This window comes from Paroedura picta, chromosome 4 (genome assembly GCF_049243985.1).
Source record: "Paroedura picta isolate Pp20150507F chromosome 4, Ppicta_v3.0, whole genome shotgun sequence".
NCBI classification, from domain to species: domain Eukaryota; kingdom Metazoa; phylum Chordata; class Lepidosauria; order Squamata; family Gekkonidae; genus Paroedura; species Paroedura picta.
In genome coordinates, this window is record NC_135372.1 from 49,887,809 (window position 1) to 49,911,612 (window position 23,804).

The window sequence follows — 23,804 nt, forward strand, 5'->3', positions numbered from 1 at the left end:
TTCCTTATGGTCCAACTTTCGCAGCCATACATTGCAACTGGGAATACCATAGCTTTGACTAAACGCACTTTTGTTGGTAGGGTGATGTCTCTGCTTTTTAGGATGCTGTCTAGATTTGCCATAGCTTTCCTCCCTAGGAGCAAGCGTCTTTTAATTTCTTTGCTGCAGTCCCCATCTGCAGTGATCTTGGAGCCGAGGAAAATAAAATCTGTCACTATCTCCATTTCTTCCCCATCTATTTGCCAGGAATTGAGAGGGCCGGCTGCCATGATCTTTGTTTTCTTGATGTTGAGTTTCAAGCCAACTTTTGCACTCTCCTCCTTCACCCGCATCAACAGGCTCTTTAGTTCCTCTTCACTTTCTGCCATTAGGGGTAGTAATAACAAGGCCTAAGTATTCATTAAGTCTGGAAACTGGTACCTATGATGGAGTTTCTGCAATTACCTTTACCTTATTGCTGGTTGTACAGAGAACCTCTGTATCAAAAAAGTGATCCAGCTTTTACTGAGGAAACAAATGATTGATAAACAATAAATAAACTTGAATCCCATGTTCTGAAGCCCTTCAAAGTCCCTGATCTTCCCTGATCTCAATAGACCTGAGCACTTGAAATTCCCCCAGAATGTCCCTTACATCCCTAAATAATCCCTAATGAAAATGAATCATTAGCAATTCCCTGAAACCTTATGGAGAAGTAACTGAAGATAACTGAAATTTTCCCCTTCCCACTCAGCTAAGAATGCAAATAAGTCTTCAATTCTGAGTATTGAAGTATAAGGATCCAGTTTGGCAACTTAGTTGACTGTCACTTTATAATCCCTGCAAACTCACATGACACTTTGCTTAGTGTTACCAGCTTTGGAGTGAAGGCTTTTTCTGTTTGCTCTGACAGTTCTCCCAGTGACTGGCTGCCAATAGACTAAAAAGTGTCCTGCTGTTTCAATTCTAGTTCCCATAGCCAATGTGAGCACATGAGAATCGGTCTTCTTTCTCATAGCACTCATACATGTGAACTCTTCTGCTGCCCATTATGTATCACTGGAAAAAACATCCTGCCTGTATGCAGGACTATTCAGAGATGTCTAGGATTATGCTATAGCAAACAGTCAGTGGCCACTCTAATCCTTTTTCAACCTTTTGACCATGGAGTAACTCATGAAATATTCTTGAGGATTCAAGTAACCCCAGAGGTGATGCCATCTGACCATACCACTCTGCCATGCCCCAGATGTTTAGAATACATGGCATCACTCATAAAATAAAATGCTTGTTAAATAAGAAGTTAATTTCATTTTTATGTGTGCAGTGCCTTGCCTGAGCAAAACAAGGAAGCATTCATCTCAGCTGTCATAAATCCCACCATGCAAAGCAGCAATTCTCCTCTGGGGCAATGATCTGTGTGATTTGGAGATCACTTGTAACTTTGGAGGATCTCCAGGCATCACCAGGAGGTTGGCAATCCTAGCAAGATCTGAGAATACATTTTCCTAGGGTTGGAAATGGCTGCCACTGAAAGAGGAAACATGGGAAGACAGGAATCTTTGTGCAGGCTGTGCACAGTCCTTGCACTGGATCCAGGTATAACAGCTCTTGGCTGGCGTTGCTGGCTTGGGGGTGCCCTGTAGACCTGGGGATGCCCTGTAACAACTCAGCTCCAGACTACAGAGATCAGTTTTCCTGGAGAAAATGGCTGCTTTGGAGGGTAGACTCTGTGGCATTGGACACAGTCCTCTCCTGCATGAATATCTGAATCCCTTTGCTTGCAACAGCCTTCCTTCAGACATTTTCTGCCACTGGGGCTCTGAGAAGAAATTCTGAGAGGGAGAAAGCCAATGAGGGGAATGCAGCAGGTTCAGCTCTTCCCTCCTATTCCTTTTCCATTGTGTGTGAATTCAACAAGGCAACCACAGACCAGACAAATGAGTAGAAAGCCATCCTGTCCTCCTGACTCCATCCTGGGTTTTTAAATCTGTGTCTATGTGTGTGTCTATGTGTGTAAAAAAATAAATCCAGCCCCCAACCAGAGTGACCCCTCCAGGAGTAACACTGGGGTTACTAGTAACCCTTGTTGAGATTGCTGTGCTTCTGCCTGCCTGTCTATCTCAGCTAAAAAGATAATAATAGATAAAATTCCATTAGCAATTTAGGTTCAATATTTGTGCTCGCTTTGGCAGCACATATACTAAAATTGGAACGATACAGAGAAGATTAGCAAGGTACAATATTTAGGGGTTAAAAGTCTCAGGATACCATTTTTTCTTTATTTGAGTTATTATGGCTCAAATTTTCCTGACTGCAAGGGCATAAAGAGCTAATCTGATGGAAATATATGGATCAGTATCAGACAATAAAAATATCAATCTACCTGGCTCAGACATTGTGGGTGCATCTGGAACTAGTCTTAAAATAATCTACTTCTGTGGTTCATCATACTGGATATGTTAACATATAGTTGGTGCGATCGTCAACTTCCAGGTTTCCACATATATAGAGACACAGGGATCTTGGGATACACAAGAATTGGCCAAATCACAGGGCTGGTGGAATAGCTTGAAACCTTAAATAGGTAAGCGGCATCCTTAGTGGCATGGAAGCAATGTTAGCCAAATAAGGTGGTGTTCTATGGTCTTTTCAAAAAGAATTTAAACAATGGAACTGTCTTTGACTGAGAAATGGTAAAACTATCAGTTGCAGCATTCATTTGATAAATCCAGTCACAAAGATGTCTGCTATAGAGGGAGGCATTTTCTATCTGACCAGGAAGAAGCAAATTATATTATTTTAACCCAAATAATGGCAGAAAACGAAGATAATGGCAGAAAGCGAAGAGGAACTAAAGAGCCTGTTGATGCGGGTGAAGGAGGAGAGTGCAAAAGTTGACTTGAAACTCATCATCAAGAAAACGAAGATCATGGCATCCGGCCCTCTCAATTCCTGGCAAATAGATGGGGAAGAAATGGAGATAGTGAGAGATTTTATTTTCCTGGGCTCCAAGATCACTGCAGATGGGGACTGCAGCAAAGAAATTAAAAGACGCTTGCTCCTGGGGAGGAAAGCTATGGCAAATCTAGACAGCATCCTAAAAAGCAGAGACATCACCCTGCCAACAAAAGTGCATTTAGTCAAGGCTATGGTATTCCCAGTTGCAATGTATGGCTGTGAAAGTTGGACCATAAGGAAGGCCAAGCGTCAAAGAATTGAAGCTTTTGAACTCTGGTGCTGGAGAAGACTCTTGTGAGTCCCTTGGACTGCAAGGGGAACAAACTGGTCAGTCCTAGAGGAGATCAGCCCTGACTGTTCCTTAGAAGGCTAGATCCTGAAGATGAAACTCAAATACTTTGGCTACCTCATGAGAAGGAAGGACTCCCTGAAGAAGAGCCTAATGCTGGGAGCAATTGAGGGCAAAAGAAGAAGGGGACAACAGAGAATGAGGTGGCTGGATGGAGTCACTGAAGCAGTAGGTGCAAACTTAAATGGACTCCGGGGAATGGTAGAGGACAGGAAGGCCTGGAGGATCATTGTCCATGGGGTCACAATGGGTCGGACACGACTTTGCACCTAGCAGTAACAACAACAAACCCAAATCAGGGCACTTTTGAATGCAAGCAATGAAGGAAAGGGTCCTTTTTCTCATGACTTCTTTGTTTCAGAACTACATTACAGCCAGATGTGAGGAAAATCTCCTTTCATCTGTAAAAGCCAGTTTGTAAGATCACATGACCTTGATTGAAGTCTGCTCTGGGGGGTGGGGTGGAGTTTAAGAATGAATATAGAGAGATCTAGGCTTTAATCTCTGCTTAGTTATAAATCTTATTGTGTGACCTGCTGACGAGATGGTTGCAGGGGTAAAATAGAAAAGCTCCTTGGAGGAAGGGTGAGGTAAACATTTCATAAACTCATCTACCTCTGTTTGGTATCAACAAACCAAGTGTTGTTATTAGTGCTTCTGGATTCTCTACAAGGTACAGTGGGCTTGTTGCTGGGTGGCACAAGAACGGTGTGAAAGATGGGTGCCACAGCTTCAACTTCCCTTCTGCATTTTTTTGGCTAGGGATTTTTGTACCCCTAGACTGCCCTGTGTAGCCGCTAATGTGAAATCAATTTACTCACGTGGTCAGATATAATTTCCACAACAGAGCCAAGAGCCACTTCATGGGGCAGTTTGAGGATGTGAAAACAGCATCATTGAAGGTTGTAACTGCATTTCCCTGAACCTGGATGCCACATTCATGAGCCTGCACACATTCATGTGTCTGAGGGGCACAACATGGCCATCACATGTCTAATACAGAGTCTCTGTGTCATCCACGAATAAACACAAATACTTTTGTCATTTAAAGAAAACAGACACCACTGCTTTTCAAAACTAGCAGTTTGCATCTTGCAGAAGATCTGTGATCTTCATCATGTCTGTTTTTGCCCTTATATGGTCCTTGTGGCTTTCAGGATGTGCAACAGTGGAAACAATAGCTCACACTGCACACTAATTCATAACATTCCTTAGGAGTATCAACATCAGTGCCTGCTCCATAGTTTAAAATTTTCCAATCCTCCTAACTTCTGTTTTCAAGAGAACAAATCCTTCAGCTGTGTATAACTGTTTACTATGTTCAGCACAAACACATGCATGTGTGTTGAGTCCACAGTGGTGTCCTGTAGGGGTTTTGTCTAAAAATTCCAATGATGTGATAAGACGCCAGAAGGAATCTTCACATCACCACGCATCGAAGTATGTATTTATTGCACAAGATTATCTGAAGTGCCTCTTCTTGGCTGGTTATGTTGTTGATGTTTTTCCTGTCCCCGTATTTAGCCAGCAGAAGAGCAAATTTTTGCTTGAACTATTTCAATCTCAACAGCTTAGAAGCTGATCTGTTTAAAAGTTTCCAAAACAGTATTTCATTCATGTGTTTCTCAGCCAGTAGAATATGACCAGTTTGTGTCCAGTTTTAGCCTTGGCTGGAACCCCAATGTTTAGAAAGTGGTCTGGCTTCATCTAACATTTTTTACTTTTACGGGTTATTTTTTCTCCCCCCCCCCCATTTTTTAATTCCTAGAGCTAATTCTTTTGCCAAATGTTCAGTGTGATCATTGTTAAAGGACACTGTTCTCCCAAAAGCACCTGTCATATAAAAAAGTAAACTCACTTGAAAATGTAGGCTGTAAAATAATGAAAGAACTGCTATCCAGCCCTGTATAATGGAGGTGTTAACAGTATTGTCAGGAGCATGATGATGATGATGTTATCCGTTCAGTCGTGTCCAACCCTCAGCAATTCGATAGGAAAGTCTTCGCCATGCGCGCCTGTCTCTGACTGCTTCTTTTAGCTGGTTCATGGTCATCCCTGAATTGCTTTGATCATGTTGAGCCAGCAGATCCTTTGGCAACCACGGTTCCTTTTGCCACTGACCATGCCGAGCATTAATGATTTTTCTAGCGAGTTTGATCGCATGATGTGTCCAAAGTAAGTGAGCTTTAGCCATAATATCTTCTCTTCTAATGACACAGTTGGTTTGCTCCTCTCTAAAACTATCTTGTTGGTAACTTTGGCTGTCCATGGTATTCGCAGCATTCATCTCCAGCTCCATAATTCGAAAGCATGGGTCATAAAAATAGAGACATTCTTCAATACCTGTAGAAAAAGAATGGAGGTACCATTTTGTGTATGACCGGTCTTATGGCAAAGTTCCTTCATGTGCCACAGGCATCAACTAAGCAGGTGAAGATTTTGCCTTTGCAGCTGGGTAAAACTCTCTGGACCTGTTGAATTTCTACTATGTGGAAAATTTTAATGTCCTGTTCAAATATTATATTTTCATAGTTTTTGATAGAATGCTTTGCAGGAATAGATGGCGATTTTGACAATGCAAATGGGGTTTGGACTCAAATTTCTCCTTGGTAGGCAAGAGCTTCTCCACCCCTGTCATACAACTTCACCAAAGGGAAAAAGTAACACCTAATAATGTCTGTCATATCCATCCTCACCACTCGTCCCTACTCAAAGTGAAGTATTGCTTATGGCAGCCTTTCTCACTTTTTTTTATACCATTGGGAAAACCCTTAAAACATTCTTCAGACTTAAAGAAATCCCAGAAGTGGTGTGACTGTGCAGAATATGGTTGGGAAGCATAGCTGTGTACACACTCACCTGGGGCCCCTACCCTCTCCATCCCCTCCAGGCCCATCATTGGCCATTTGGGGAGGGGTAGGGAGGTTGACATACATGGTCATATCACTGATAGATTTTAAAAATATATGAAAAAATAATTAACTCCTACCCATTAGGAAACCATTCCAGGGCCATCAAGAAAGGGTTCCATGAAATCCTGGTTGAGAAAGCTTGGCTTATGGTGTCAAAGAGCTGCATTTAAAAAAAAAGAAAGAAAGAGGGGAAAAAATACTTTCTCCCTGTGGTGAGGGGACAGATATGTGCTGTTGATATTTCTTCTCATTATGTAATGCTTGAAGGTTAAATCAGCGGCTTTAATGGTTTTTCACCACCTTTGTCATCTTCAAACCAATGTGCAAATCATACTGCTCCCTGTCTGTTAACTTTATGCCTATGGCTATATGCTGTGAGCACAACGGAACAACATGTAGTACCTGTGTGGTGTCGTGATTTGAGTGTCATTGAACCAAGACCTGGGAAGCCGGGAGTTCAAACTGCCCCACCACCATAACTCTCACCAAGTCACCTTGGCCCAGTCACATACTCTCAATCTAACCTACTTCATAGTGTTGCTTGGAAGTTAAAATAGCAAAGGGAGAACTGCATACCAACTCACTGAAGAAAGGACAAGGTAATATTATACGAGATAAATAAGCCATGTTGGTTGCCCACAGTCCCTTCCCCCATGCACACTTTGATTATGCCTGTGTTAGTCATCTATCTTATACAGACCTAAGAGCAAGCACTTTGTACCTGTGTATATGTAGTGAGTGCTAACTGTAAAGCGAGAAGCAGGCTCTAATGAAGCTTCTATGTCAAGTGTTCTTTTAACATGTTCCAGCTAATAATAACTTCCTGACCTAATACCTCTTGAAAGGAAATTTCTGTCAAGGATGCATCTTAACGGTGGGCTCGTTCCCTCTGTCTTCTAGTTTGCTCTCTAGTGACTTTTTGTGCCAGAAGATATTAGAACCTGAGCTTTCTAGGTCAACGATCTCTCATAATTATGGGCAGTACTGATTTCTGCTCAGGTCGTACTGATGTTTTTAATGGTTAAATAATTCAGCACGCTCTTCTCGTTATGAATTGTACTGTTGCCAAAAGCCATGTGGAAGTTCCTTGTTATTGCCCATGCGGGAGCCAATAACTACTATGAATGGGCTGCAAGTTCATTCTCTTTATCCACTGGGGTTTCATCTTTCTTTTAGCGCAGGCTCCGTCTTGGTGTGCTTCTTTTTCATTCTATGTTTAGTCTAGTCTAGTCCTTTTCCGTTTTTTGAGGACTTTTGCTGGCAGTTGTGCTGGAAAAAAGTTTCAGGTCGCATTATTCTGGAGCCAGCTGTTGCAGATTGTAGGATAGTTCATGGCTAGAGCTACAAGCCAGTTGGATTTGTGCCTATCTAGTCCTATCGATATGAATCTACTCCTTGTAGAGAATTAAAAAGTGGTTTCATGATCTATGGCAGGAAATCAGTGGTTATCTGTCCTCAGATGCCACCAACAGAACAACAGATACATCATTTTACATGTGGTGTGTATGGATTGTCTCTGTGAATCTTTCTTATACTGTCTCAGATCATTGGTCTGTCAGAATCAGACTGGAAGCAGTTCTCCAGGGTATCAGGCAAAAGTCTTTCAAATCACTTGCTGCCTTCTGCTTTTAGATGGTGATGCCAGGACCTTTGGTCCTTTGCATGCAAAGAGATGCTGTGCCACTGAGCCATGGTCCATCCAAGTGATCAAGGAGGCAATTTTCTGTTTCCAGTGGACAAAGAACAGGAAAAGAAAATACTGGTATTCATTATAAGTATCCATTTTTTAAGTGGTAGAAATGATCTTGTACTGGGCACCTCCAGTCATCTGTTTTGCTTGGCAGAATCACATTCAAGTAGAAAACCCCCTGTTGGGAAAAGTGATGGTCCAATTTCATTCTGAGGTAGCAAAGTGATCCATTTCAGGAAACCTGGAACATTGTGCAATCAGGCTGAAACTCCTGATGGGCAAAGTCCATTCTCCCTGAGCCGCTATCTGTAAACTGAGTCAGCCTATCTTAATATTCAGTAGGCCTTGTTCATCTCCCACTGTCAGGGACTTGAAATGGACATCCATCACTTCAGGAATGTAAAGGCCTCCTTGGAAAGCTGAAGAGGCCTTGTGCCCTCCTGTCTATTATGTATGCTTTGGTGGTGTTCATTCGTACAAGGACATGCTGACCTGCCACTTGAAAGGCTAACAGTGCAAGATGAATGGCTCTCAGCTCCAGCAGAGTGATGCCTATTCAGATTTGTGTTTGCAATCATGGGCACAGGGCACTCTGCTCCTGCAGCCTGACTCTCTGACTTGCAACAGTGAAAGCTGGATCTCCCAGGGATCCCCAATCCAGAATCCCCTTGCAGAAAGGAAATTGGTCTGATTAAAAGGTTTACAGCTCCAGGTTGGGAAACACCTGAAGACTTTGTGGGTGGAGCCTGTAGAGGGTGGAGTTTAGGAAGGGGAGGAACTTAAGTGAGGACTAATGCCATACAATATACCTTCTAGGCAGAACATTTGGTCAAAGTCTGCACCAAATTATTGAGAGTGCAATCCATATAAAGAAAATTTATCTCTCGAGTTTTCAACTTCCAGTGAGAAATTATAATGTCATAAAGCAGTGGTCCCCAACCTTTTTATCACCGGGGCCCACTCAACGCCTTTTACTGAGGCCCGGTGGGGGGGGTAGTTTACTCCTCTACTCTCAACCACTGCCCTAGCGCTCTCTGATCGCTATGGTAATGTTTAAACATCCCTTCAAAATAAGATACAGACACGCCACAACAAGGAACATAAGGAACATTTTCTTTTCATGGAAATTTTAACACATGACAGTTAAACTGACAGTTTAACTCATGACGGGGGGGGGGGAGAAGGTGTCCTTTGGGGCCCACCTCCAATTAGTCGAAGGACCACATGTGGTCCGCAGCCCACAGGTTGGGGATCACTATCATAAAGTCCACCATCCAAAGCAGCTCCTTTCTCCAGGGAAACTGACCTCTGTCAGCCAGAGATCAGTAGTAATTCCGGGGGACCTTCAGGATCGACTGGAGGCTAGTAGACCTATTTACCAGCCAGGTAACCTGGGATCTCTGAAGAAAGGGGTTCCTGTGGAAGAGCAATCTGTCATCCCGAGATTCCTGTGCAAACAGATTAAAAATATGCATAGATAAGAACTTCTGAATTCTGGTTCAGTGTTATTTAAACTCTTTTAACGATTTTGTTTTTTTTCCTTCTTCTCCTTGTCCCTGAACTAACCACGGCTGTTTGCTTTCTTGTTGTTCTTGGAACCATATTATGGGGTCACACCAAAACAGCCTTGTCAGCTAATGCTTAGCTCCGTGGATATTTCCCTTAGTCAGACTTTCAGGATACTGGAATTATAAAGCCAACAAGTGCTCCCATCTCGGCCTCTGTAACAAAACTGTGCTCGCCTTGCTTGCATCTGCTTTAGTTAACGGCTGCTCTAGCCAAGAAATACCAACAGAATCACCTCAGAGCCAGAACCACATTCTAACTGTGTGTGTGCATGAGTCCTGTTGAGCATTCTCGGAGTGTTGTGGCGATGGGGTGGGTGAGGGAAAATAAGTTCAAGATTGTAGTCCTTCTGTCGGAGTTTTTTTTTTTCCATTCTGTGGGCAAATGTCCAGTACAGTGGCACAGTAGAGAATACAAAGCTACACAGTGATTGCTAATTGCCCCATTCTCCTCTGGACACCGACAAACGTACAGATGGCTGAGCCCCGACTGCTTTTGAACTACCCGTGCTGTCCAAAGTAGTTTTCTGTGCTGAGGGAAAAGTGAAAACTCCACTCGATTCATCAAATACAGTTTCTGTTCCAAATTATGGCTTATTATGTAAACACTGGAATACAGTACAATAGTCAGTGCCCATATGTGTGAGTTTCTTTTCCATATTGGAAGGGCAGCATAAAAATCCAAAATAAATAAATAAATACACAAATTATCATGGTCCTACTGGGTCTTGGCAGACTTTAACAGTGTCTGGCTTTGGCATAAGCTCCTGGGAATTGTAGTCCATGGACATCTGGAGTGCTGCAGTTTGACTACCCCTGGCCTAGACGATTGAGGGGTGCCACTGGTTGTTGGGGTCAGTATGCCTCTCTATAGAGAGGGGTCCTGCTACAGGTTACAGTTAGGGGATGACTGTGTCAAGGTCACCAGTGAGCAGATTTGGTTTGGGGAAATGAAATCTGGTTACATAGGTATACATGCCGCTCATAGCTAAAATTCTTCTTTCCCAAACCGATGTGATCATCGTACCAATCTCTAATTCACACCAAAAGGCAAAAAAAATACTGAGCTATTTTTATAAAAGGCCTCTTGATACCTGAATAGTTGCAAGGTGATGAAATAAACAGACCCAAGATTTTTTCTGGAGACCTTCCTCAATCTGCCCACTGCAGCTGCTGCTGTTACTGGGATGCCTACTGTGAAGCAATGACTCCATTTTTCTTATTGACATTTAATTCCTGAGAATAATTTTGGCGAGAGTTACTGCCAACCGGTATCTATACAGTTACCACCAAATTTCAGATAGTTAAATCTCTGAGGCAAATTTAGAAAGCCAAACAAAACAAAACTTCCACAGGAATATTGAGGGAAATAGGAAAACATTAATGATTGAGGGAAATTAATTTTAAGCAGTTTGAGACAAATCTTTTGAAAGAAACTTGCACAATGGTATTTTAGACTACACAATTAACTGTCTGTCAGATGTATATTGGAGAAGTGGTTTGCAATATGCAGAATTGATCTTTATGTTTTGGGTGTGTCTGCAATCCATTTGTTTTGGCACAATGTAATTCAGTTTATTAATGATACTTTGTGTATTAGTATTCCACTGTGTCCTAAGGTAACTTTATTAGGGTATTTGCGCTCCCGGCGGGGTGGAGGCAGGGATGGAGTTTGATGGATGACACTCTTGGAGACAAGGGCAAAGAGATGTTTGGCACTACTGAGAACCACCTGAAGGCAACAATGGTTAGGTTTCTGAGCCATGTGGCTCAATAGATGTGGTGAAGCACTGGCAGGAAAGCAAACCAGGATTAAGCCAGGATACTGTAGGGAATGGATTTAATTATATGAAACTATGCTTAAGATTGCGGCTTCAGAGCCTGATCTAAAACAAACTGTAATTAGTATGTGGTGATGATGGTTTGGAAGACCAGTTGACTGTGTTTAGTTTAATTAAACCATGTCTCTGCATTACATCTGAACTGAGGTGTGTGTGGACTGGGATCACCCAGCGAGCTTGATGGCTGAGCAGGGATTTGAACTCAGTTCTCCTTCATCGCCAGTTAGCATTCCACTTCCTGTGTCATACTGGCTGCCTATCTGGTAGGGAAAGAGATGGCATCATTACCATATTTGTGGATCATTGCTCAACTGATTGTGAAGGTTGTCATATAAGTAGAATAAGAAGGCAAAAACATTATTTCTGAATGTGTGCTGGATCCCAATTTCATACACTAGCACAATTTCCTAAACTAGTACCATAAATTAGCACAATGATGTTTTAACGATAATTATGCTAACTTAAAAAACAAATCTTAATTCCGCATATGTCAAAGCATATTTTTTTGAATCAACAAATGTATTTGGACCCTGAAGTCATTGGGAACATCTATTTTACAATGGGGGATTTTTTTTTACAAGCTTCCACTTGGTTCCCTTGACACTTTGGTCGCAATATAAATATAACATCTGGGAATGCTTGATTCAGTGTTTCCCACATAATTGCTTTCTTATGTCATTATCAATTCTAGTTTATTTTACTGGGCAAAGTAGCCTCCTACTCTGCTATTTTCAGGGAAAGTTGTGGCTGCCACTCTAGGTACCAGATCCCGTGAAACCCTCCCACTCACTGAAGGAAACAGTAGGCCAAAGCTGTTCTCTCAGAATTTCATCCTTGCAAAGTGCCAGTGTTGCAATATTGAATTAACATTTCCTCCTGAAGGGAATGAGAACCACAATTAACTTTTCTCTCACAGTGCATGAGTCACCAGGAAAGGCATAAGATCCACACTCACCGTTGTGAGTCAGGCAGTTGTGCCTTCCTCTGGAGGAATCAGGAGCTGCACCAGTGGAATGCCCATCTGAGCAGCTGAATTAACAGTCAGAACCAGTTGAGCAGCTGAATTTGGAGTCAGAATCAGAACCCTCAGGGAATGAGAGTTGTTCTTTCTGGCAGAAGACAAAGGGACAGAAATCAGTTTATCTCTTACCTCTGGAGTCTCCTGAGCCAGGAGAGCATTGCAGACAGAAAATAATTTACAGTTCAGGAAAGATGAAGACTATCAGGCTATTAGTACAGCACCATTTAGCCTTGGCTTCCAAATCAGAGCTGATGTAGGGCCTAAGACTGAATGAATAAATAACACCTGGGTTTCAGTGAGCAAGCTGATAAAAGCATAGATGTGGTCAGAACCCACTTGTGGGAATAACTTTTGAAACCTCTGCTCTGTCCTCTAAATCCTTTGGTGAAACAGAGTATTGTCTGTGCCTGGTTACTAATATTGTGTTTATTTTTAGAGAGATTTTTACTTGCCTTGCCTGTGGACCTTAAACCCTGGTCCTCCCTGCTTCTTTGGACAAAACATCTGACTCCCAGCCCTGTTGTGGACTGGTTAGCTAATTCTGCTTTGCTTATTACCTTGTTATTGTGTAATCACCTCTGGTCCTCCGTAAAACTCCCAGGCAGAATAAAAGCATCAGGCTGAATACAACAGTGGATTGAGTATCGTTGCCTGCATGTGTTCCAAAGACTGTGCGACAGCCACCAGGCATAGCCTTGAACAAAACACTCTTTCACACACAAACTCCAACAAATAATTGTTGGTGCTCTCAGCCAGTTTTCTTTTGAAGAGGACAGTAATCCCACTTGTATCAGCCATTGCCTGTATAGAGATGGTGGTGCAGATTGGATAAAGAGATACTAGATGTCAGTCATGGGCTTGGAGAGCTAATATGTGTGGCACCTTCGTTCAGAGCATACTTAGGGCCATTACACACATCACGCCAGTGGATTTGCGTGATGCTGTAAAAATCATGCCCCCACCATTTCTCACCTTCTTGTTATCCCGCTTTCTTCTGCCGCTTTCTGGTGTTTCCTGGCACTCCAAATGGCTGCCTGAAATGGTAGAGGAGAGGAACACGCTATACATATGTTTCTCCTTTTTAAGTATTTGAAAGGTTGTCACTTGGAGGAGGGCAGGATGCTGTTTCTGTTGGCTGCAGAGGAGAGGACACGCAGTAATGGGTTTAAACTTCAAGTACAACGATATAGGCTAGATATCAGGAAAAAGTTTTTCACAGTCAGAGTAGTTCAGCAGTGGAATAGGCTGCCTAAAGAGGTGGTGAGCTCCCCCTCACTGGAAGTCTTCAAGCAAAGGTTGGATACACACTTTTCTTGGATGCTTTAGGATGCTTAGGGCTAATCCTGCGTTGAGCAGGGGGCTGGACTAGATGGCCTGTATTGCCCCTTCCAACTCTATGATTCTATGATTCTATGATTCCTTCCATCTGTCAACCATGCCAGGCAGCCAATCTCCTTTTCCCCTGTTTTAAAGGGACCGTGATGCAAGTGTTTTTTTTAAGTGAAACCTTTCCGTTGGTATGCCTATGCATCTAATCATAGAAGGATAGTGCTTATTTTAATGCCACCCCACCCAGCCTCGAAGCTTAAGAAAAGTAATATTTTCATAATTTTTTGTGTGTGGGGGGGGGGGTCTGAGAGGCATGCTTTGTGCATCAACTGGTGGAGGGATTTTTTTTTTTTGCTCTGCCTGGATGAAGCAACGCGTATTCATTGCTCCAGGCAGTTTGCTACAAAAAAATCCCATTCCTGGGAGAAGAAGGCGGGTCCAAGGGTGGGCACTGGAGATGGAGATCACACTACTTTGGCTACTTTAGTTATGGACATCTATTTTGTTTGTGGTTGCTGGTTGTTCTCTTCCCGCTTGTGTTACATAGTTGGGGGAATCCAGTTTTGTGGATTTCCCAACTAGCACTTTAAAATGGAGGATGTAGCTGCCAGTTTGCTGCTGGGACACTGGAGGCTGGTGATGTCATTTGAAATGGCACAAAAAAAGCATCTGAAAAAGGTAAGCCTTTCACTTTAGTTCCCAGGTGTGGAATGGCTCTTAGCTTTCACAAGCAGGAAGTTTTTATTGGATTGAATTATATACAATTGACACTTAAGACAAAGCAACGCTCTGAAATCTGTTAACTCTCCAGAAATATTGCATTACATTGAGTTAATATTGCTATTTGTATATAAACATTACATAATATAATTTGTATATCTGAATCTATAATTTATCAACTTACTTGGTACAAATTTGTTCTCCTGCTCCCTCATGAGAGGTCTTCAGGCAGAGGAAGGATACCTCCCTGTCAGGAGTGCTCAGGTTTGGGGTTCCTATATAGAGCGGGAAGTTGGACAAGATGGCCTGTAAGATCCCTTCTGAGACTACAGCTCTGTGCCTCCCTGGCTGTGATTGTTTTACTGTGTCACATCAAGCTGTTGTACACTGAAGCGAAACATTTGTCTGCTAGGGTCGGTATTGTTTACAGTTGTTGGACAACAGCTCTCAGGGTTTTCGTAAGGCCTACTACTTGACACTTTACTTTGTGATGCCTGGGACTGAGTATTTCCTAATACAAAACTATTCCCTAGTGATGACCCCAACATACTACAGGGAGATTTTTATTGAAAAAATGTTAACAAAAAGTTAACAAAAATTAAGCTCATAAATACAAATTTCCTTCCTATAGCTAAAGCCTTTACCTTCTGCTGATTTAATTATGTGCTCAGAAGCCTCTCAAAGATTCTTTCCACACTGAAGGCTCTGTGCTGGTCTGCAAACTGGAGTTGGAGCTGAGGCAGGTTGTCCTGCCTCTTCCTGCTCCTACACGCGGGAGCATTTGGTCTGGTGCACCTTGTCCACTCCAGATTTGTGCTTCTGCATGAGTCCTGAGGCAGCAAAGTTCCCAGTGCACAAACAATCAAAAAGTGATTCTAGGAGCTCCTTAGACTTGGGTTTTGGTGTGACTTCAAACGGAAGCTGCTATAAAGGACACTTATTTATTTATTTATTTACCGTCCTCCCCAAAGACTCGGGGTGGCTTCCATTTATAGTAATAACAAGGTGATAACAACAATAACATTAAACAACAGTGGAAACTGCAAAGAGCATCAGTTCAGCTGACACTGAGGCCCAGTGGGTTTGGCGGATTTGTAGTAGTCATTGTAGAAGGGAGGCTTGGAGGCCAATGGGAAGCAGTGGTTTAGGTCGACCTCAACCAAATGCCTGGCGGAGGAACTCCCTTTTGCAAGCCCTGAGGAACAGTTCAAGTTCCGTCAGGACCCTGATCTCCTCTGGGAGCTCATTCCACTGGGTGGGGGCCAGGATAGAGAAAGCTCTGGTCCTGGTTGAGGTCAAGTGGGCTTCTTTGGGACCAGGAGGTTGGAGGTGGTAGAGCACAAGGCAATTTGAGGGGTGTAGGTGGAGAGGCAATCCCTCAGGTATACTGGGCACAGACCACGTGTGGCCTTAAAGGTGATAGCCAAAACCCTAAGTCTGATCCAGAATCCAGAATTTGTTGTTCTCTGGCTGTCTAAGCTTATTGTCTGTGGCAAGCCTATGAAGCATCAAACAAATGCTGCCTACCAGCCATGTATTGTAGCCTGGCATGTGCTAGACACCCTTCCCACTGTACTCTTGCAGTCCCATGAAGACATTAAAGAATGGATCTACCTCTTGGTGGGCAATTCCTCACTACCTTGCAGCACAAATTTATAGGTAGTTTATTTTTGTTTCCAGGGACAGACCAGGCTTGATTTAATCTAGAAAATTTATTTCGGGTTTTTTTTTGGTGGTCTGCAATATCCCTAAAACTTTACATTTATTCTTGTCAGCTTTCTTCAACTTTCACACCTAGCTATGGTAATGGGGAGTGGGGAATACTATGGTATGAATTGATCAAGGCCCCCAGTGACACAGCCCTATACTTCAGAATCTTTTCAAGCTTCTTAATGGCTGCCCTTCCCAGTCTCTACCTACTTCTGATTTCTTGGTTGCCCTCTCCCTTTTTGTTGTTTATGGGATAAAGGAATAGAAAATAATGAAGAATTTTCATTTCCTCGTTATCAGCCTTAAAGTTATGTAATTCCCAAGCAGCCATTTCTTTTGTCTTCCTGAAGTTTAGCTGTAATCCTGCTTTAGCATTTTATGTTTTAACCTAAATCAGTAGTTGTTCAGTTCTTCACTGTTTTCTTCCTGTTATGTGATGTCACCTGCATATCTCCGATTGTTGATGTCTCTTCCCCTAATTTTCATTCCACTTTCATCTAAATCTTAATTCATCTAAATGTAGATACCAAAGCTAGGGAAATAAACTATATCCTTGTATGATACATTTGCCCGTAGGAAATCATTCTGTTTCTCCATATTCTGCTCTAGCAACCTGTCTAGAGGACAGGTTGCACATCAAAACAATCAGTCAATTGTGCCACATTCATTTCTTTAGAACAGTAGTCCCCAACCCCCGGTTCGTGGCTCCCTCTCCCCGCCCCCCCCCCGCAGCGAGAAGCTCACCAGGCCGCGAGCAAATCAGCCGCTGAAGCAGCCGATTAGCTTGTGGCCCGGCAAGCTTCTTGCTGCAGGAGGGGAGGGGAGAGGGAAGTGTGGCCACTGGCATGCTGGCGGCACAAACGCACGTGCGCGGACCTGCTGCACATGCACGTTTGTGCCTGACGGGGTGCAAACACGCATGCCTGGTAGTTTCGCGCAAGCACAGAGACACCATGCACGAGCGTTTGCGCCTCCGCCAGGAGCACAAACGCGCATGCGCGGCAGGTCCGTGAATGTGTGAAATTGCCGCGCGTATGCATTTGCGGCCCCTGGTCACCCTCTCACCCCACCCCTTGGCAGTGGTCCACAACCGGTAAAAGGTTGCAGACTGCTGCTTTATAACCAAGCATAACTTTTCATTGTCCTCGTGGTCAAAAGCTTTGCTGAAGTCTATGACAGACAAGCTGATTTGTTTCTGAAATCTAGTAAGCAACATAATTTTACAATATAAATTCTAAAGTTTCTTTTTTTTTTTCTGACTCCAGCATTTTTCTTCCATATATGGTAACTGTTTGTTGTAGGGTTTTGAACATTGCCTTATTTATGTGATACATTAATGTTATGGTCTGATAGTTGCTGCATTCTTTGTTGTTTCCTTGTTTTGGAACTGGAATGTGGTTTGTGTGTTTCCAGTCTGTGAGCCATTGTTTTGTTTTCCATATTTGTAGGCTTATTCTGGTGATTTTGGTGGAGGCTTATTTCTGTGGCTTGAAATAGCTCTGTTGATATCCGATCTACTCCTAGTGATTTGTTTCTCCCAATTGCTTTGAGTGTAGGTTGAGTACTCCAATTATATTCCACTTATTTCCACAGATGAGGCTTCCTGAAATTGTTTTCATTGAGTTTGTTACTTGCATATAGCACCTGGATTGGCCTGAGTGCTCATAAATATTACAAATACCTTTGTTCTGCTTACACATTGGCTTGTGTCAGATGTTAACATGGTGGGTCTCTACCCTGGTGGGTGTAGTGTCCCACCTGGAAGACTGCTTGGTCTTACCAGGCTCCTGATTTTTTTTTACATGGAAGCTTCCATTGAAAGGATGGGATCTTCAGAACATTGTGATTCCTATGTTGTTGCTTTCAACCGTTTATAGCATTTATAAATACGAGTATGGCTGGGGGCTTAGAGGGGCCTAAGCAGAACTTGAAGCCAGCCTAGCCAATTTCTTTGGCTTAAGCCCTAGAGACAGAACCTTCAGGACTTTAACATCACTGCTTTGCCCCTTCTACACAAATTCACTAAGATCATACCTGGAAATGTTAAAGACTCAAAGTAAAAAAAAAAAAAAAAAAGGCTGGATAGAGCCCTCTAACAGAGACAGATTGTAAAAATATTTCCTTCCTTTCATCTACTTCTTCTCTCTTCTCTGGCTGTTCTTGCTGAGTACTAGGCATGGTCACTGTACACTTAATGAAACAGGTGGTTTGGTAATGGACTTTCATCTCATTCATCCTACCTGGTAAATTACAAATGAAAATGTGCCTATCATCAAGTTCATCTTGACATTTCCAAGGAATACTTCATAACAGCCTTGATTGGCACATTTTTTTTCTCCTTTTCCATCAATAAACTGTCTTAAAAGGTAGCCTAGATCTTTAAACCCTCTCCATATGTAGCACATGAAATATTTACGCAGCAGGATCAGATTTGCTTTTTTTTAAAAAAAAAATGTCATCCTTTCCTTGATTACTTGTAAATCAAACCATTAATGTCCCTTGAATGCCTTTTATTAGGATTATAAAATCTATGGTGTATATATTTGATTTTTGACACTGCTTTCTGAAAATGCTTTACCAAAGCAAATTTTGACACGTTTAGAGCAAAAGATTATTGAGTAGTTTAAAGAGCCTTTTTCAAATGTTGCATAGAGAAAGAAAGGAAGAATTCTGTGTATCAAAATCAATATGGGTGGGGAAGGAGACAATTTGCATTAAGCCTATGCAAAATGTCATCCGAGTCATACAACGGCTAATCCCCAAAGACAAGCTTAGCAAAATGTCTTGGCTTCAGGGTGCATTTGTTCTTGTTTCAGCAAGAGATCCCCTTAATCTCTGCTTGCATTGAATTAACCAATTAACAAAGTAGAAGCACTTTCTTGTTTTATTTTGTGTTCAATGCACAGTGTTGTTTCCTCATTTTAAAAGTAAATCATGGCTAGATGAATATTTTAAAATCCTGATAGTTTCTGATGCTGTCTGTATGCTCACGTCGTCATGTTTTGTGACAGAGAGATGATTAAATATCTCTAGCTCTTGCAGCTTCCTTTTTAAAGACGCAAATCCCCCAAACTGTCATAAAAATATCATGAGGGAAGTTGAGCAGGGATCAGTGCCCTTGGGCAGATAAATTAATCAAGGAATTGAATTATTTGGAAAATTCAGTATTCAAATAAGATGGGGGAGAGAGGTGCCCATAAAAAAATAGATAAATAAAGTCGCCCCAATCTATATTTAATAGTGCATACCTGTTGTTCTAGGACTTGACCCATGTTCTTAAACTGGACTTTCGCCTAGTGATCTATGCAGAGCTGGGTATGCTCAAACCTCATAGCCTTTTTCAAGCTTGGAAAGGCTGAAACAGACATGTGCAAAATCAGCTCTGCAGATGGGCTACTAGGGCTTCAGAAGAAGAGTTGGTACTTATATGCCGCTTTTCTCTACCTGACGGAGTCACAAAGTGGCTTACATTTGTCTTCCCTTTCCTCTCCCCACAACAGACACCCTGTGAGGCTGAGAGAGCCCTGATATCACTGCTCAATCAGAACAGCTTTATCAGTGCTGTGGGGAGCCCAAGGCCACCCAGCTGGTTGCATGTGGGGGAGCGCAGAATCGAACCCGGCTCCACAGGTTAAAAGTCTGTGCTCCTAGCCACTACACCAAGCTGGCTCTCTGCCCAATCAGCAGAGGACTATCTGCTTGCTGCACATCAGGTTGCAACTTCCAGCTGGAGTTGTGCCCGACTGGAGTTGTGACACATTCAGAAGCTAGAGAAGGCAGTTTGTTCAATGGTTAGTGTGTAATCTGGGAGACCTAGTATTCCAATCTCCAATTACTTCCTTTCCGTCTAACCCCACTGAGTACGAATGAAGGGAGACCCATGTATAGGTCTGCTATCCTGAGCGTCTAGACCAAGGGTAGTCAAACTGCGGCCCTCCAGATGTCCATGGACTACAATTCCCAGGAGCCCCTGCCAGCGAATGCTTGAATACTGGCAGGGTCTCCTGGGAATTGTAGTCCATGGACATCTGGAGGGCCGCAGTTTGACTACCCCTGAGAGACACTCTTATCCAAACTCACAACCGGTCATTTCCATGACCCACAAATGAGCATAGTGAATCCTGGGGCCATACACATTCAGAGGTGAAGCTGTTTCGGTCTCGGCCCCATGTGGACCTTCACTAATGAGTTGGGATCAGTGTCTATGATGTGGTGACAGCTAGAAGGCAGTTCCTCTTTTCCTGTAGCCAGCAGGTTGAGAAAGTCTGCCAGATGTCTTTTTTGTGAGTATTCTAAACTGAAAAAACAGGAAGGAAAAACTTTTCCTCACTTTCCCCACTATGCTTTAGTTTAATTAATTAAAGGGTCAGGTCTGGCATTGATCTCTTCTCCCCCCCCCTTCCCCCCTCTCTGTTTCTCCTGTCTTTATAGGAGATTATCCAGAGACATCCAAAGAAACTAATAGGCAGTGTACCGTGAAAAGAATGGTTTGTGAACAGCCTTCTCCCATGCGGCATTTTTTGCAGAGAACTGGCATCATTACTGGCCTGATGTGGGTTCTTGGGGTGCCAAATTTTACAAGTCATTGACATTTTAAAATTAACAAAAAAGCCACCCAGGATGACAGATAGTTGGCCGGTTTGTCCCTCGGTCAGTGATTCTCAGACGCTTGCGAAAGAACTTTCAGCGTGCCGTGAGAAAAGGACTGCATTATTCAAAGCTCCTTGGATGTAGCACTTACAGAGGAAGCTATTTGCTGTCTCTCTAAATGATTTACTGATCCAGACTTATATCTGTCCAATGATTGGTTTGAATACTACAGTAGCACGAGAGGGGAGGCAGATCTTTCCTTGCCTCCCCCCCTCCACCCAGCTGTAGAACTTGGAATCCTTTGTCGAGGGTCAAAGAATGCTCATAAACAAAACACATTTTAGCATGAGGTGGAACACAGAAGAGTCTCCTCTTCCATCTGCTGTGAGAAAGGGAAGGGATTTTGCCTGATTTCCCTTCATCACAGTAACTCTTTCCCCATGCTACACTGTGTGTTTGTTGTTGATGCTCACCTGACCTCAGCAGAGCACTTCAAGAGCACACCAAGGTCCCCACGTAGCTGTCTAATGGATTTTCCGCATCCTGCACTTTCTGCAAGGAGCTCGGAGTGACATGCATGGTTCTCCCTTCCCAAACTTATCCTTGCAACAAGCCTTTAAGACAGGTTAGGCCGAGCATCATTGTCTAGGATACGCTGCTGTTTTCCAGTGGTGAAAGGGTGGAGCAGGACTTTTCCTGTGCCTTTTCTGCTGCAGCAAAGAAAAGAAAGTAAAAAAAGACCTTCCCTTTCAGTGGGAGGGGGGGGGTCAGGGGTCCCTAGGAACAATACTACGATGATTTAGTGGTTTGCAGTGGAAGGTGGGGATTGATTGGAATTGGCCTTCCTGTGCACGGAAATCCTCTGTTTGAGCTTAGCCCTGACTGGCCCAGTGAGCATCACAGTACAGTTGGGATTAGCAGCTTGTCAACCACCCTAACCACTGCACCGGTGAAGAGGCATGGAAGATACCTTTCTGCAGACTCATTCTTCTGACACTAATGTAGGACCCAGCCCTCTGTCTGCTGGGAGCTGACGATTCTGTTGCTCCTCTGCATCCATTCTGATTCGATCATTCATTCACTCCTAATGGAGAGAGCCAGTAAGGTATAGTGGATAGAGAGCATCAGGCTCAAATCTGGAGAATGGGGCTTGATTGTCCACTCCTTCATATGCAGCCAGCTGGGTGACCTTGGGATAATCACAGTTTTTATAGAGCTGTTCTCACAGAGCAGTTCTGTCTGAGCTTTCTCAGTTCCACTTATCTCACAGCGTGTCTGTTGTCAGGAGAGAAAGGGAAAGGGATTTGTAATCTGCTTTGTGACTCCTTTGGATAGTGAAAAGTAGAGTATGAAAACTAGCTCTTCTTCCTCTTCTAATGTAGAACAAGCAGCTCCCAGGAACAATGCCTGAATTTATTTTAAAATGACAGAAGGAAAGCAAGAAGGAAAGCACACCTGGGTCTGAGGTGTGAAGAAGGGATGGGCAATGCCATTGTCCCCCTCACTACAACTTTTGCTTTGTATATGGGACATTCTGAGTTCTTCTTAGTCTTTGCAGCTATGATTGGACCCCTTGTTTATTATTCTTATTGAATGTAAAACGATTTCTCCCATGGCTGTCATTTTTGTCTGAATAGTGTCTTTTCAGCTTTAACTTGGATACAATATAATTGTTTGTAAAATGAATAAATATAGAAAAACGTTATAACCCCCCCCCCAAATCTTCATAGTAATCCACAGTTAACCTCCTATACTGAATCTGAACTGTGTCCTTGATATAACCTGCTTTGCCTTATCAGTTGATATAACATTTTATCCTCTGATGTCAATTTTAACAAATGCAGTTTTGGTCTGTATTCTACAACACTGATGGAATGGACTGATCTTTTAAGAGCTTAGAAGTTCAGTGTAAACAGATAAAGTAATGTGAAGAGTTTATTCTCCACAAAGCCAAAGAGCCTTGAGTGTTGTTCCAAGAGATCTGATTGTTTAATATCAGCTGAACAAAGAAAAACATCTGAACTGGGTGTTAAGGAGAATTCTATCTTGTTTTAGCCCTAGCTAAGAAGAATTGAAGACTGAGAGTATTGAAATTCAATCCTGACAGAAAGCAGTTTAACTCAGACAGGGGAACTTGGCAAGGACAAGTGGGTTGTTAGATGGAGACTCCTGTTTGAGCCAAGGAAAGGAAATTGATCTTCTAGAGAAGAAAATTCTCTATCCAGTCTGACAGGGAGTTAGCTCTGAAGTGTGCAGAGATCCCTGGTCTGGTCTGGTTAGAAACTGCCTATAGAAATGTTAAGAATCAGTTTAAAAATCAAGATGAGTACTGGTGTTTCAAAAGAAGGGGTTTGAATACTGGAAAAAGTGTCTGGAAACCAAAAGTGTCAGGGAATACTACACTACTGGAGTGTTTGGAAAATACAGGAATAAAAACTTCTCAGCATAAATATATTTAAAATAATCATGAGTAGCTTAAGAAACTCCCATTAACCTGAAATATAAGAACTAGAGTATGTGATTATACTGATTTTACCTGAGTTATCTGCATTGAGTTGCCTCAGAATTTTATCCCTGAGTTCACCTGACATTTCCCCTCTATGTTGAGTAAAATATTTTGTTAATTTGGAATATAAAAATTTCTCAAGTGCCATTCAACTCATATAAGTTAAAGGGGACTCCCATTCTTTCCCCTCAAGTTCTTGGGCTGAGCAAACAGCCCAAACATTATACAGTGACCGAGTAGGATAGCCAGAATTCTTCAGGAAAGGAGAAAACATATAACTAGGCCATCTCTGTCACAGAAGAGAAAGAAACACAGAGGGAAAATCTTGCCTCTGAGGGAGGGAAGTGGATGGGGGCTGTCATAACTGGTCAGGTCACATTTAGATTAACATGCTCATATCCTGCCAAGGAGACATTTTACAAAACCTGAAGCAGGCAAGACACTGGCAAGCCAAGGTAATTAAAAAATTAAAAGGAAAAATACTTCCAAAAGAGGGGTTAGTGGATGTGCATAAATAATACAGTGACCAGGGCCTATTTTCAGTGTCCAAAATCATATATGTAGATAATGTAGGCTGCTGCTTCTTTTTAAAAAGCTGTACCAGAAATCTTTAAAACTAGAAGACTGAAGA

The 23,804-nt window shown here is 42.6% G+C and overlaps 1 protein-coding gene and 1 pseudogene across 6 annotated transcripts in view; both read left to right on the forward strand.

The window, feature by feature from the left end:
• The window catches only part of LOC143835330 (uncharacterized), a 337,087-nt gene that overhangs the window by 123,378 nt on the left and 189,905 nt on the right, over positions 1–23,804 (forward strand). The window lies entirely within an intron of this gene.
• On the forward strand, positions 2,159–2,258 carry LOC143836941 (U6 spliceosomal RNA; annotated as a pseudogene).